This window comes from Podarcis tiliguerta (assembly GCF_965153285.1).
Source record: "Podarcis tiliguerta genome assembly, chromosome: 12".
Classification (NCBI taxonomy): Eukaryota; Metazoa; Chordata; class Lepidosauria; order Squamata; family Lacertidae; genus Podarcis; species Podarcis tiliguerta.
The window spans coordinates 55,828,501-55,841,432 of NC_139545.1; positions in this window are offsets into that span (position 1 = coordinate 55,828,501).

Below are 12,932 nucleotides of genomic sequence, written 5' to 3' on the forward strand. Positions count from 1 at the left end.
ACGTTTTGTAAGGAATGTGTTTTTCGCTTGGGTCTTTCTCCACCCACGACATTTGTGTGTGTAACTAATTTCACCATTTATTTTTTTCACTTCTGGGGTTGGTTGATCTCTGTTGCTGTCAAATTCTGCCATGTTTTATTGCACAGAAAGAAGAGTGTCACTTTCCTCCATACCAAACAAATGCATTAAACACGATTTTGGTTAAAAGGCATTCTTTGCTTTTGTGGGGATGGCAGGTTGGGATTTTCGCGGCCACCTCTCTGGCTTCTTCTTTTGCACAGTTTTCATATATAATTTTTATTCAGTTTTCCAATAAAAAGTTAATACAATTCATACATCTTTTTTACATCCGTTCTCTTTTTTTGACTTCCCTCAACTTGACTGATACGCCTTCCCTTCTTAATTTCTTACACATTTCTAAAACCCTCCATCTATTATTTTTGTAAATTAAATCTTGTTTTACTCATATTCTAACATTTCTTTTTACAGAGCTTCATTAAAGCTTACAAGCGTTATTTGTTTTTCACTTAAATTATGCATATACTCTGTAAACTTTTCCCAATCTTCTGTAAATCTCTGATCTCGTCGATTTCGAATCCTTCCCGTCAGTCTATCAAGTTCTGCAAAGTCCGTCATCTTCATTCTCCATTCTTCCAATGTAGGTAACTCTTCTTGCTTCCATTTCTGAGCCATCAATATTCTCGCTGCTGTCACTGCATATAAAAATAACTTCCTGTCTTTCTTATTTATCTCGTTCCCTGTAATACCGAGTAAGAGCACTTCTGGTTTCTTAACAAAAGTGTATTTAAAGATTTTTTTTCAATTCATTATATATCAGTTCCCAAAAGCTTTTTACTTTCTTACACTCCCACCACATATGATAGAATAAAAAAGCTTTTGCACAGTTTTCAAGCACATCTTCACAGCCACGAGGTCTGGGAACATCAGTGTGTTTTTTCCCTTTTAAAAAGAAAGAAATTTGATATTCACAGAAAGCTGAATTGTATGCCGTGAACGCTCGGGTTGCGAATGTGATCCGTGAGGGATGCACATTCACAACCCACAGCAGCGCGTCTGCGCATGCACAGGTTGTGATTTTGTGCATGCGCAAAGTGATTTCACGCTTTTGCACATGCGCAACCTCCAAAACCCGGAAGTAACCCGTTCCGGTACTTCCAGGTTTCGGAGTGTCTGTAACCTGAAAAAACGCAACCTGAAGCGTCTGTAACCCGAGGTATGACACCGCATTCTGCACAGTAAGAACTAGAAACTTCATTTGGTTAATTTAAAACCATCGCAAAATCATATGGACTAGAAACTCCCTTTGAAAAGAAAAGAAAGCTGGGATTGAATGCACGCAACTCCACAGAGGGGGTGCTTTTATGCCACTGACATCTCCGTGCAAAATTGCGGGGGGAATACAGGCCTGGGAAAAACAAATTTCTGCAAGCCCAGGATGGTTTATTGCAGTGCACAGAATGCCTGAGCCGGACAACGTTCCACCAGGGCCCCTGGCTCTGGCTGGTCACATCAACCCTTACATTTCCCAGATGTCCAACAGATGTTGCATTTTTTAATTTACTTATTTGAGACGGGAAGAAAGAGAGAGAGAGAAAGTTCACATCCAAGCACCATTGCTCTGGAGCTTGTTCACTTTAATCATTTGCAGAAAGTCTGCATTTATTATGCCAGAGATCTATCTCTTGAAAATCCAGAGAGACTTTTGATGCATATATTGAACACACCAGCGAATGAGGAAAAACCCTGGCCGTCAGTGGAAATGCCCGACAGAGTGCCAACTTGGCCCTGCGACCATGGGTGCCCTGGGCCTGTGTGCTGGTCCCATGGGTTATCCGTGAGGCGAGGTCCAAGTTCAGTCCGAGGTCGAGGGTGCAGTATTGAGGCCGTCCGTCAAAGCTGAAGCTGGGTCCAAGGCAGGGAGTCAGGCGAGGTCAGGAGCTCCAGCAGGGCAGGGTGCAGGCAGGAACTAGCAACCAACAATGTTGCTCCCGCAACCTGGGCCTGGGCTGGCTGGCTTTTATCTGCCCCGAGGCATAGGGCAGCCCCGATCCTCAGGTGACTCGCCTCTCCTGGCCTGGAGGTGAGCACTCCTCCTGCAGGAACTTAGTTCCCTCCGCCTCTCTGCCCTGAGCCTCTGCAGCTCCGGAGAGGCTGGAGGGTTACCGGACCCAGAGGCAACCTCAGCTTCCCCTGACAGGGCTGAGAGTGGAGCACCTGCAGGCAATGGGTCCTCCATCACCTCTGGAGCCAGAGCAGACTCAGCTGGTGCCTGCACCTGAGGATCCAGCACAGGTGAGGACCCTTCAGGCTCAAGCCCCAGCCCCGGCTCAGCTGGTTCTGGAGGCGGCGACTCCTGTGCAGGCTGGGATTCCTCAGGTTCAGCCTCCGAGTCCAAATCCCAGGCCATCACACCCTGGATGGCATGCAGCGTGCCTGGCACCGAAATTTTTAGGTGTCCAACCCTTTCATGGGAAATTTTGTGGATGCTCGGGCACCCAGGGAGCTGGCACCTATGGCTGCTGCCACAGAGATCAAGCGAAGGACAAACACAGGGGGTTTGAGAGCATGGGTGCCACTCCCCTGTGCCACCCAGTCCTCACCAAGTGGGTGCCTTCTAGATTTGTGGGGCTAGATTCCTATCAGCCCAGCATGGCTGAGCTGGCTGGAGGGATGGGAGCTAGGATCCTAAATATCTGGTGGGCACCAGGTTGGCAAAGGGTAACTTAGTCATTTGCGTTCTTCTCCCCCAAACCACTGGCCCCGATGTAAAACAGGTACAGTTGCCATATTTCTAGAAGTAAAATTTGGGACACAACAACTGTTGAGCTTTCTTTTTCCAGGCAATCGACCTCAAAACCCCGGGCGCTATTTTTGCCAGTGAAATCCCAGACGTGTGACAACCCTGCGTACAGGTATCCTGCAGATCGTTGTAGCGCTACCTGTTTAGCTCAGCGCCACCCCTTTTAAAAGAAGCATGGGTGAAATCAAATCTACCCATCACAGCAGATCAAATAATCTTGGGATCCCTCGTTCCTGTTTCTTTTTCCTTTTTTTCCTATAATGTTTATTAAATTTTCTGTTTTACATTTTATAATATTCATTTAAACAACCTTAAAATACCAATTTCCCTTCTCTTTCCATGGTTCATTTTGCACAACATAAATCCCTGCATGTTTTACATAAACTAAACCATTCCATATTCCATTATTACATCTATGAAAACTTATTTGCACTGTTGAATTTATCTTTATGCTGCCAGCGTTTTCAAGTGTACACGATTTCCCACATATATTCAATAAACATTTTCCAATCTTCTTTAAATGTATGTTCTTCGTGTTCTCTTATTCTGTTAGGTCCGCAATCTGCACATGTTCCATCAGTTTAAGTTGCCATTCTTCTTTGGTTGGGACCTTGCTCGTTTTCCATTTTTGGGCTAACAAAACACGGGCCGCAGTAGTGGCATAGATAAATAACCTTTTTTGACACCTGGGAATTTCCGTCTGAATTATCCCCAACCAAAAGGACTCTGGGGTTTTCTCTTTTTTTGGAAAAGTACTTTTCAACATTTTTTTCGATTCATTATGAATTATTTCCCAATACAGTGGAACCTCGCTTGTTGAACATAATCTGTTCCAGAAAACCTGAAATGTTTGACAACTGAGACGCAATTGCTGGTCAGAAATTTCAATGGAGAAAAGTGAAAAACACACCCCGGAAGCCATTCGACTTCCAAGGCGTGTTCAAAAATGGAAGCATTCACTTCCGGGCTGTCGGTGTTTAAAAGCTGAAACTTTCGACATCCAAAGCGTTTGACAACCGAGGTTCCCCTGTCTTTCTTCTTCGGCGATCCCTCGTGGCCAAGTAAGATTGTTTTCCATGAACACGGTCTTAACAGTAAGTCCGTAAGTGACTGTGGAGGCCAATTCTGGATCCACACGTCCTTCCACAGTGGGGACATTGGTTTCCGGGCGGGAGTTGATCACAGTGTGGATTTGCCAAGCGTGCCTTCCTCTTAGCACCTTTCTCCCTTGCGTCCTGAGTTTGAGCATCTTCAAAGCCCATGACACCTTTGGTAAAGGCTGTTCTCGAACTGGAGCGCTCGCAGGCCAGTGTTTCCCAGTTGTCTGTGTTTACACTACATTTTTTAAGATTTGCCTTGAGACAGTCTTTGAACCTCTTTTGTTGACCACCAGCATTACACTTTCCATTTTTAAGTTCGGAATAGAGTAGTTGCTTTGGAAGACAATCATCAGGCATCCGCACAACATGACCAGTCCAGTGAAGCTGATGTTGAAGAATCATTGCTTCAACACTGGTGATATTTGCTTCTTCCAGTACACTGGTATTAGTTCGCCTGTCTTCCCAAGTGATGTGTAAATTTTCTCGGAGACGCCGTTGGTGGAATCTTTCGAGGAGTTGGAGGTGGCTTTTATAAGTGGTCCACGTTTCACAAGCATACAATAAAGTTGGTAGTACGATAGCTTGTCAACAAGCATTTTGGTTTCCCTGTGAATGTCCCGGTCCTCAAACTCTCTGCACTCTGCAGAATCGCATAGAATCGTGAGCAGCAGACATGCATGCACCCATATTTTTTTATTGATGGAATCCCTTTTACAGGTCTACCATATACTGGGAGACCCTCAGTCTCCCAGTAGTGATGCATGGAAGTGAGAGCTGGACCATAAAGAAGGCTGATCGCCGAAGAATGGATGCTTTTGAATTATGGTGCTGGAGGAGACTCTGGAGAGTCCCATGGACTGCAAGAAGATCAAACCTCTCCATTCTGAAGGAAATCAGCCCTGAGTGCTCACTGGGAGGACAGATCCTGAAGCTGAGACTCCGATACTTTGGCCACCTCATGAGAAGAGAAGACTCCCTGGAAAAGACCCTGATGTTGGGAAAGATGGGGGGGCACAAGGAGAAGGGGACAGTAGGGGACGAGATGGTTGGACAGTGTTCTCGAAGCTACCAGCATGAGTTTGACCAAACTGCGGGAGGCAGTGGAAGACAGGAGTGCCTGGCGTGCTCTGGTCCATGGGGTCACGAAGAGATGGACACGACTAAACAACAACAGCACCCTCAGTCTCATTGCACCTAGTTCCAGTTTCCACTATGTAGGGCAGTTTTTTCCCCACATGCTGGAACTGGATGTGCATTGGAAGGGTGCGCATACCGGGCGCCACAGGGCCCCTCGCGGCTGCTCCTCTTGCAAAGCGCACACATGTGCTCTTGGCCTGCTCTTGGCTTTGAAATCTCCAGGGCCCGGGCCTTGAGGATCAAAGGCAGAGAAGGGGGAGCAGCTGGAAGAGGAAGCATCTGCTGCTAATGGGAGCCAGGCATGGAAACCGGATAGCGGGTGGCCGTGGCGCGGAGACCAATGCCAGCCGGAGGAGAGGGGGTAGAGAGAGACAAAGCGGGGGTCTCTGCGCACAGACACACATCTCGACGCACAGCGCACCAAAATTCTTTGTGGAACAGGCTGGCTGTCGGCGTGTCCGCCAGTCGACCCTTCAAACATGTATAATAATACTTTTTTATTATTTATACCCCGCCCTTCCCAGTTTAAAAACCGGGCTCAGGCCGACTAACAGCAAATATAAAACATTTATTAAAATGTGACTTAAAAACAGCATAAGATACAACATAAATGCAGCATCAATGTCAATAAAAATTCGGGGGTCATTTTGGAGGGGTGGGGTCAGTAGACCTCAAATGATCACCAGGGCTAACTGGCCAAGCTGGTCCTACTAAGGCCAGCAAGAAGACCATGGAAGAATTTAAATGTGGGTCCCAGAAAGGGTTTCTTCATAGAAGAGGAAAGGGAAAAGGGAATAGAGGATTGGGCTAATTCAAATTAAAGGGCAGGTGGAATAGCTCTGTCTTACAGGCCCTGCAGAAGGAGGTTAAATCCTGCAGGGCCCTAGTCTCCTGGGACAGAGCATTCCACCAGGTCGGAGCCATCACTGAAAAGGCCCTGGCCCTGGTGGAGGATAATCTGACTTCCTTAGGGCCTGGGACCTTTAAGCTATTAAAAGTCCCGGGCCAAATGTCCTTGCTATTCCTTCCAGGATGTGCAGAGAAGTGCCCATTTCTTGACATCTGACGGGAGGGTGTTCCACAGGGCAGGTGCCACCACCAAGAAGGCCCTCTGCACGGTTCCCTGTAACCTCACTTCTCGCAGGGAGGGAACCGCCAGAAGGCCCTCGGAGCTGGACCTCACTGTCAGTTTCCATCACTGCGCTGGGAAAAGCAAAGTTAACTTGGTTGCAAGCTCTGGATGGGTAACTGAAGTGCTGAGATAAGCTTTTTCCTCTTATATTTCCGGTTCCATGTGCGACGGGGACACCCGTTTTCGGAGGCTCTGCCTGCAGGACAAAAGCAGGGGAACGGATGCCCTCATCCTTCTTAAGGCTTCAGCTGCTGCTCCTCCAGGCAGGCCTCCTCTTCCCGCCCCCACCTAGCCTGTCACGATTTTGACGGCTTACTTTGCTTGAAACAACAGTCGCTGACAACCTGATCCCATCCCTGTCAATCTGGCGGCCTCCTGCCTCTGCCTGTGGCTCCTGACACCTGTTTTGGGCTGTCCTGCTCCCCTGTGGGTGATGTCTGGATTATGAAAGTCCTCCTGAAGCCCTCAGAGGGCTGGGAGGGAGCCGGTGGTCTACTCTACTGAGCAAAAGGTCCAGACTTGCCAAATGCAGCCGCCACTCTGGATCGTTGGCCTTGGTGAAGACTTGACGTTTTTATCCCCCCAAAAGTTTTCGATTGAGTTCCACTGAAATGAGGCTACATTTTAATGTTGTATTTTAATTTTGTTTTTTAAGCTGTATTCTAATCAATTGTTTTTATATTTGGTGTTAGCTGCCCCGAGCCCAGTCTTGGCTGGGGAGTGCAGTGGCATAGCGTGGGGGGGGGCAGGGGGGGCCGGCCGCACCGGGCGCAACATCTGGGGGGGGCGCGCTCGCACTCGCAGCTCTCTGCCCCTACCTGGCTCACTCACTCTCTCTCACTGCAGTGCTGGCTGTGCGAATCCGATCCGAGCCGCCGGGTCGCCGCCCACTGTGGAGGGGGGGTGCCAGGCATGCGGGTTAGGGGGCGCAAATTACTTGCCTTGCCCCGGGTGCTGACAACCCACGCTACGCCACTGGGGGAGTGTGGGGTATAAATTATTATTATTATTATTATTATTATTATTATTATTATTATTATTAATTTATTTATTAAGCCTCATCTCCCTCCATCCCGATTCTGAAATCTGAGCTCTTAGGTTTTTCTTTTTCTGTTCTGAGCACCTGCCCAAATTTGCTTCCCTTCTTTCCTCGCGACGAACACAGAACCCTCGCCCACAGGACAGTTCCGTCAGTAGATCACGAGACTCTCAGCCTCACGGTCCTGGGTTCAAGTCCAAAGTTGGGTGAAAATTTTCTGCTTTGCTGGGGGTTGGACTAGATGACCCACAGGTTCCCTTCCAACTCTAACATTCTGTGAATCTGTGATTCTATGATACCTACCTTCCTTCCTTCCTTCCTTCCTTCCTTCCTTCCTTCCTTCCTTCCTTCCTTTCTCCTGAACAATAATTGCCAATGTCCAAGGCAAACGTTTTATGAACAGTTTTCACATTAAAGTAAAATCTAGATCAAGGGAAGTAATAGTGCCACTGTATTCTGCTCTGGTCAGACCTCACCTGGAGTACTGTGTCCAGTTCTGGGCACCACAGTTCAAGAAGGACACTGACAAACTGGAATGGGTCCAGAGGAGGGCAACCAAAATGGTCAAAGGCCTGGAAATGATGCCTTATGAGGAACGGCTAAGGGAGCTGGGCATGTTTAGCCTGGAGAAGAGGAGGTGAAGGGGTGATATGATAGCCATGTTCAAATATATAAAAGGATGTCACCTAGAGGAGGGAGAAAGGTTGTTTTCTGCTGCTCCAGAGAAGCGGACACGGAGCAATGGATCCAAACTACAAGAAAGAAGATTCCACCTAAACATTAGGAAGAACTTCCTGACAGTAAGAGCTGTACGACAGTGGAATTTGCTGCCAAGGAGTGTGGTGGAGTCTCCTTCTTTGGAGGTCTTTAAGCAGAGGCTTGACAACCATATGTCAGGAGTGCTCTGATGGTGTTTCCTGCTTGGCAGGGGGTTGGACTCGATGGCCCTTGTGGTTCTCCCCCATCCCCACCCCTCAGACCTTGTGGGGGGCCGGACTATATTTTGAAAGGGGGAAAAACATGAACGAATTCCTATGCCCCACAAATAACCCAGACATGCATTTAAAATCAAAGGACACATTCTACTCATGTAAAAACACGCTGATTCCCGGACCGTCCGCAGGCCGGATTTAGAAGGCGTTTGGGCCGGATCCGGCCCACGGGCCATTGTTTGCCTACTCATGCCTAAGATGGTTGGATGGTGCCTTGTACACCTCCTTCTGGCAACTTCTGCAGCCAAACTAGTGCCAAAAGTCTTGCTCTTCTTTCCTTTGGACCCCATCAGTGAGGCTGAGAGGGGGGTCTTGTCGTCCAGGGGCCCAGGATCTCGAGACACACTGCCCAGGCTTGCACCCTGGGGAGTTCACGTCGGTGCTGATAACAAAGCAGTTAGACTAATAATAATAATAATAAAATTTATTTATATCCCGCCCTCCCCAGCCGAAGCTGGGCTCAGGGCGGCTAACAACAATAAAACAGTACAAAAGTACAGCACAAACAACACTCTAAAATCATTCATTATAAAATTAATTAATTCAAGCCACTGGCAACCATTGGGCCAGAGCTCCGCGAAGATTGCCGAGGGAGGGAGTCAGGCTGTGCCCTGGCCAAAGGCCTGGTGGAACAGTTCTGTCTTGCAGGCTCTGTGGAAAGATGTCAAGTCCCGCAGGGCCCTACTCTCTTGTGGCAGAGCGTTCCACCAGATCGGGGCCACGGCCAAAAAGGCCCTGGCTCTAGTTGAGGCCAGCCTAACTTCTCTGTGGCCTGGGACCTTCAGGATGTTTTTATTTGCAGACTGTAGGTTTCTCTGTGGGACATACCAGGAGAGGCGGTCCTGTAGGTACGCGGGTCCTAGGCCGTATAGGGCTTTAAAGGTCAAAACCAGCACCTTAAACCTGATCCTGTACTCCACCGGGAGCAAGACTTCACCCCTGGAGGCGCACTCCGTTGTCTCTCAAGGCACAAGGGTGGCAACAATATGTAGTCTTGATAGTCTGCGCATCAGAGAGGCATTCAATGAGCCTGTGCTCCAGTTCAACAGCCTCTTCTCTTGCGTATAAGGTTGCATTTTTCCATCTCCGCCGTATTAAGCAGTTGGTCCCTTACCTTTCTCGCCCTGATCTGGCCACAGTGATCCATGTGACCGTCACCTCCAGGCTTGATTACTGTAACTCGCTCTATGTGGGGCTGCCCTTGAAGCTGACCCAGAAACTCCAGCGGGTTCAGAATGCTGCAGCGAGGCTCCTCAAGAGGTCCTTTCCGCGGGATCACATTCACCCGGTGCTTTACCAACTGCACTGGCTCCCGGTGGAGTACAGGGTCAGGTTTAAGGTGCTGGTTTTGATCTTTAAAGCCCTATAAGGCCTAGGACCCATATACCTATGGGACCGCCTCTCCTGGTATGCCCCGCAGAGGACCTTAAGGTCCACAAATGACAACACGTGGAGGTTCCAAGCCGCAAAGAGGTTAGCTTGGTCTCAACTAGGGCCAGGGCCTTTTCAGTACTGGCCCCGACTTGGTGGAACGCTCTGTCACAAGAGACCAGGGCCCTGCGGGACTTGACATCTTTCCGCAGGGCCTGCAAGACAGAGCTGTTCCGCCTGGCCTTTGGCTTGGACTCAGTCTGACCCTTATGGTTCCCTCCCCTTACGGTTTTGATCTATGGGCTAGTATTAAAATGAGGCTGCATTTTAAACTGCATTTTAACCTGTATTTTAAATTGGTTTCTTTTCCTATTATGTTTTTACTGTAATCTTACTGGTGTTAGCTCCCCTGAGCCCGGCTCTGGCCAGGAAGGGCGGGGTATAAATAAAATTATTATTATTATTATTATTATTATTATTATTAATGCAGTTGCATGGCTGCCACGACAGGCCTGAACGGGACAGAGCAGCCGCAGATTCGCTCATCGGTGCATGCTGCTTCAAACACGTCAGGCTGGAGAGGCGCATGCTATGTGCATGGACACATGGCTGCAGGAGCCACGCACGCACACTCCGAAATGCAATGGGCAGGGGAAGAAATCAGGAGAGGGAACTCTTCTTCCTCCTTCCTTGGAATAAGAATTTCATTCTTGCAGTGCCACCTGCTGCCCATCACAAGCATTACAGGCAAGCAGCAGCAGAGAATGGGACAGAGGTTGATAAAAGCGTGCAAACGAAAATGCAAATATAGCATCGCTCCCAAATTCCAGTTGCTGGAAACCGCAGGAAAGTTGCTTCGGTGCTCAGATCATGCTTGGGAATTCCCCATGATGTGTATCTGCTTGGCCCCTGCGAGAACAGAAGGGGAACGATTCGAGCTTGCCAGAGGGGTAGATGCACTGGCGCAACCCGACTCCAACCATGCAGCTACATAAGAAGAGTCTGATGGATGAGGCCATTGCCCTAGTCCAGCATCTTGTCCAGCCAGATGCACACAGGATTCGAACCCAGCACAAAGGGTTTTCTTTTCTCTTTCCCAAATTTCCCAACATTCAGCACCACTGGACACAGTGGCGTAGCGTGGGTTGTCAGCACCCGGGGCAAGGCAAGTAATTTGCGCCCCCTAACCCGTGGATTTGTGCCCCCTAACCCTAACCCCCAGATGTTGCGCCCGGTGCGGCCGGCCCCCCCTGCACCCCCCACGCTACGCCACTGACTGGACATCCAGGAGTTGGGGTGAGAGGGAGCTCTTATTTTCATTCTGATGATTATTTAAAAACACATTTAATAATAATAATAATAATAATAATAATAATAATAATAATAATAATAATAATTTATTTATACCCCGCCTATCTGGCTGGGCTTCCCCAGCCAAAAGTTACCTTACAGCTCCAATCCTCAATCCCTCATCCCTAACATTGGAAAATGTTCATCGCTTCTCCTACCTGGGCAGTTGTCTTTCCACAAGGGCCGACATTGATGCCGAAATCCAGCATCGCCTGAGCTCTGCGAGTGCGGCTTTCTCCTGATTGAAGTGCAATGTTTGAGGACCGGGACATTTGCAGGGAAACCAAAAGGCTTGTTTACAAAGCTATTGTACTATCAACCTTATTGTATGCTTGTGAAACGTGGACCACTTATAAACGCCATCTCCAACTCCTCGAAAGATTCCATCGGCGGTGTCTTCGGAAAATTGTACACATCACTTGGGAAGACAGGCGAACTAATATCAGTGTACTGGCAGAAGCAAAGATCACCAGTGTTGAAGCGATGATTCTTCAACATCAACTTTGTTGGACTGGTCATGTTCTTTGGATGCCTGATGATTGTCTTCCAAAGCAACTACTCTATTCCAAACTTAAAAATGGAAAGCGTAATGCTGGTGGTCAACAAAAGAGGTTTAAAGACTGTCTCAAGGCTAATCTAAAAAAATGTAGTATAAACACCGACAGCTGGGAAACACTGGCCTACGAGCGCTCCAGTTCGAGAACAGCCTTTACCAAAGGTGTCATGGGCTCTGAAGATGCTCAAACTCAGGACGCAAGGGAGAAACGTGCTAAGAGGAAGGCACGCTTGGCAAATCCTCACCGTGATCAACTCCTGCCCGGAAACCAGTGTCCCCACTGTGGAAGGACGTGTGGATCCAGAATTGGCCTCCACAGTCACTTACGGATTCATTGTTAAAAAAGTGTTTATGGAAGACAAACTTACTCGGCTATGAGGGATCGCCAAAGAAGATACCAATAAAGGGTCAAAGGCCTGGAAACGATGCCTTATGAGGAACGGCTAAGGGAGCTGGGCATGTTTAGCCTGGAGAAGAGGAGGTGAAGGGGTGATATGATAGCCATGTTCAAATATATAAAAGGATGTCACCTAGAGGAGGGAGAAAGGTTGTTTTCTGCTGCTCCAGAGAAGCGGACACGGAGCAATGGATCCAAACGACAAGAAAGAAGATTCCACCTCAACATTAGGAAGAACTTCCTGACAGTAAGAGCTGTTTGACAGTGGAATTTGCTGCCAAGGAGTGTGGTGGAGTCTCCTTCTTTGGAGGTCTTTAAGCAGAGGCTTGACAACCATATGTCAGGAGTGCTCTGATGGGGTTTCCTGCTTGGCAGGGGGTTGGACTCGATGGCCCTTGTTGTCTCTTCCAACTCTATGATTCTATGAAAGGCTTGGATGAATGACATCTTTTATTCTCAGCTTGGAGACGTTGCTGCGCTTATTTTCAAGGAGCACTGTAGCAGAAGCGACAAGGAGATGAAAAACCCTGATCCAGATTTGGTGCGAAACTCCTTCAAGCTCTCAGTCTCGCCTTTAATACCCCGGCACAAGCTCTTTCGTAAGAGGGGAGGATCAGAGCGGCTCGAAATCCTGTCTCGGACCGTGGCAAAAGAAGGCCTCGTAATCCGTTGGCCCAACGAGGCATTTCGGGGAGATGGCTTTCTGACTCATAAAGGCTGGAGACACGGATTAATCCCCCCCCCCTTTCCTGCTCGCCCGAGGCCAAAACATTTGCTCTCAAGCGTCGCTCTGGCTACAAGTGTTAGTTATTAGAAAGTGTCCCCGCCTCTTCTCCCTTTCATTCGACTTAATAGCACAGGGCAAGAGGCTAGCAATTTTAAGCAGCTGAAAGTTTCCAGAGTGTGTTTTATTTTTTTTGGGGGGGGGGTGGTAGGAAGGAGTGCAGAGGCAGCCCAAGAAATTGTACTTCTTTTAGTATCCCACAACAGCAGCAAGAATACTTATCGCAAAGTATTGGAAGACACAAGATTTACCC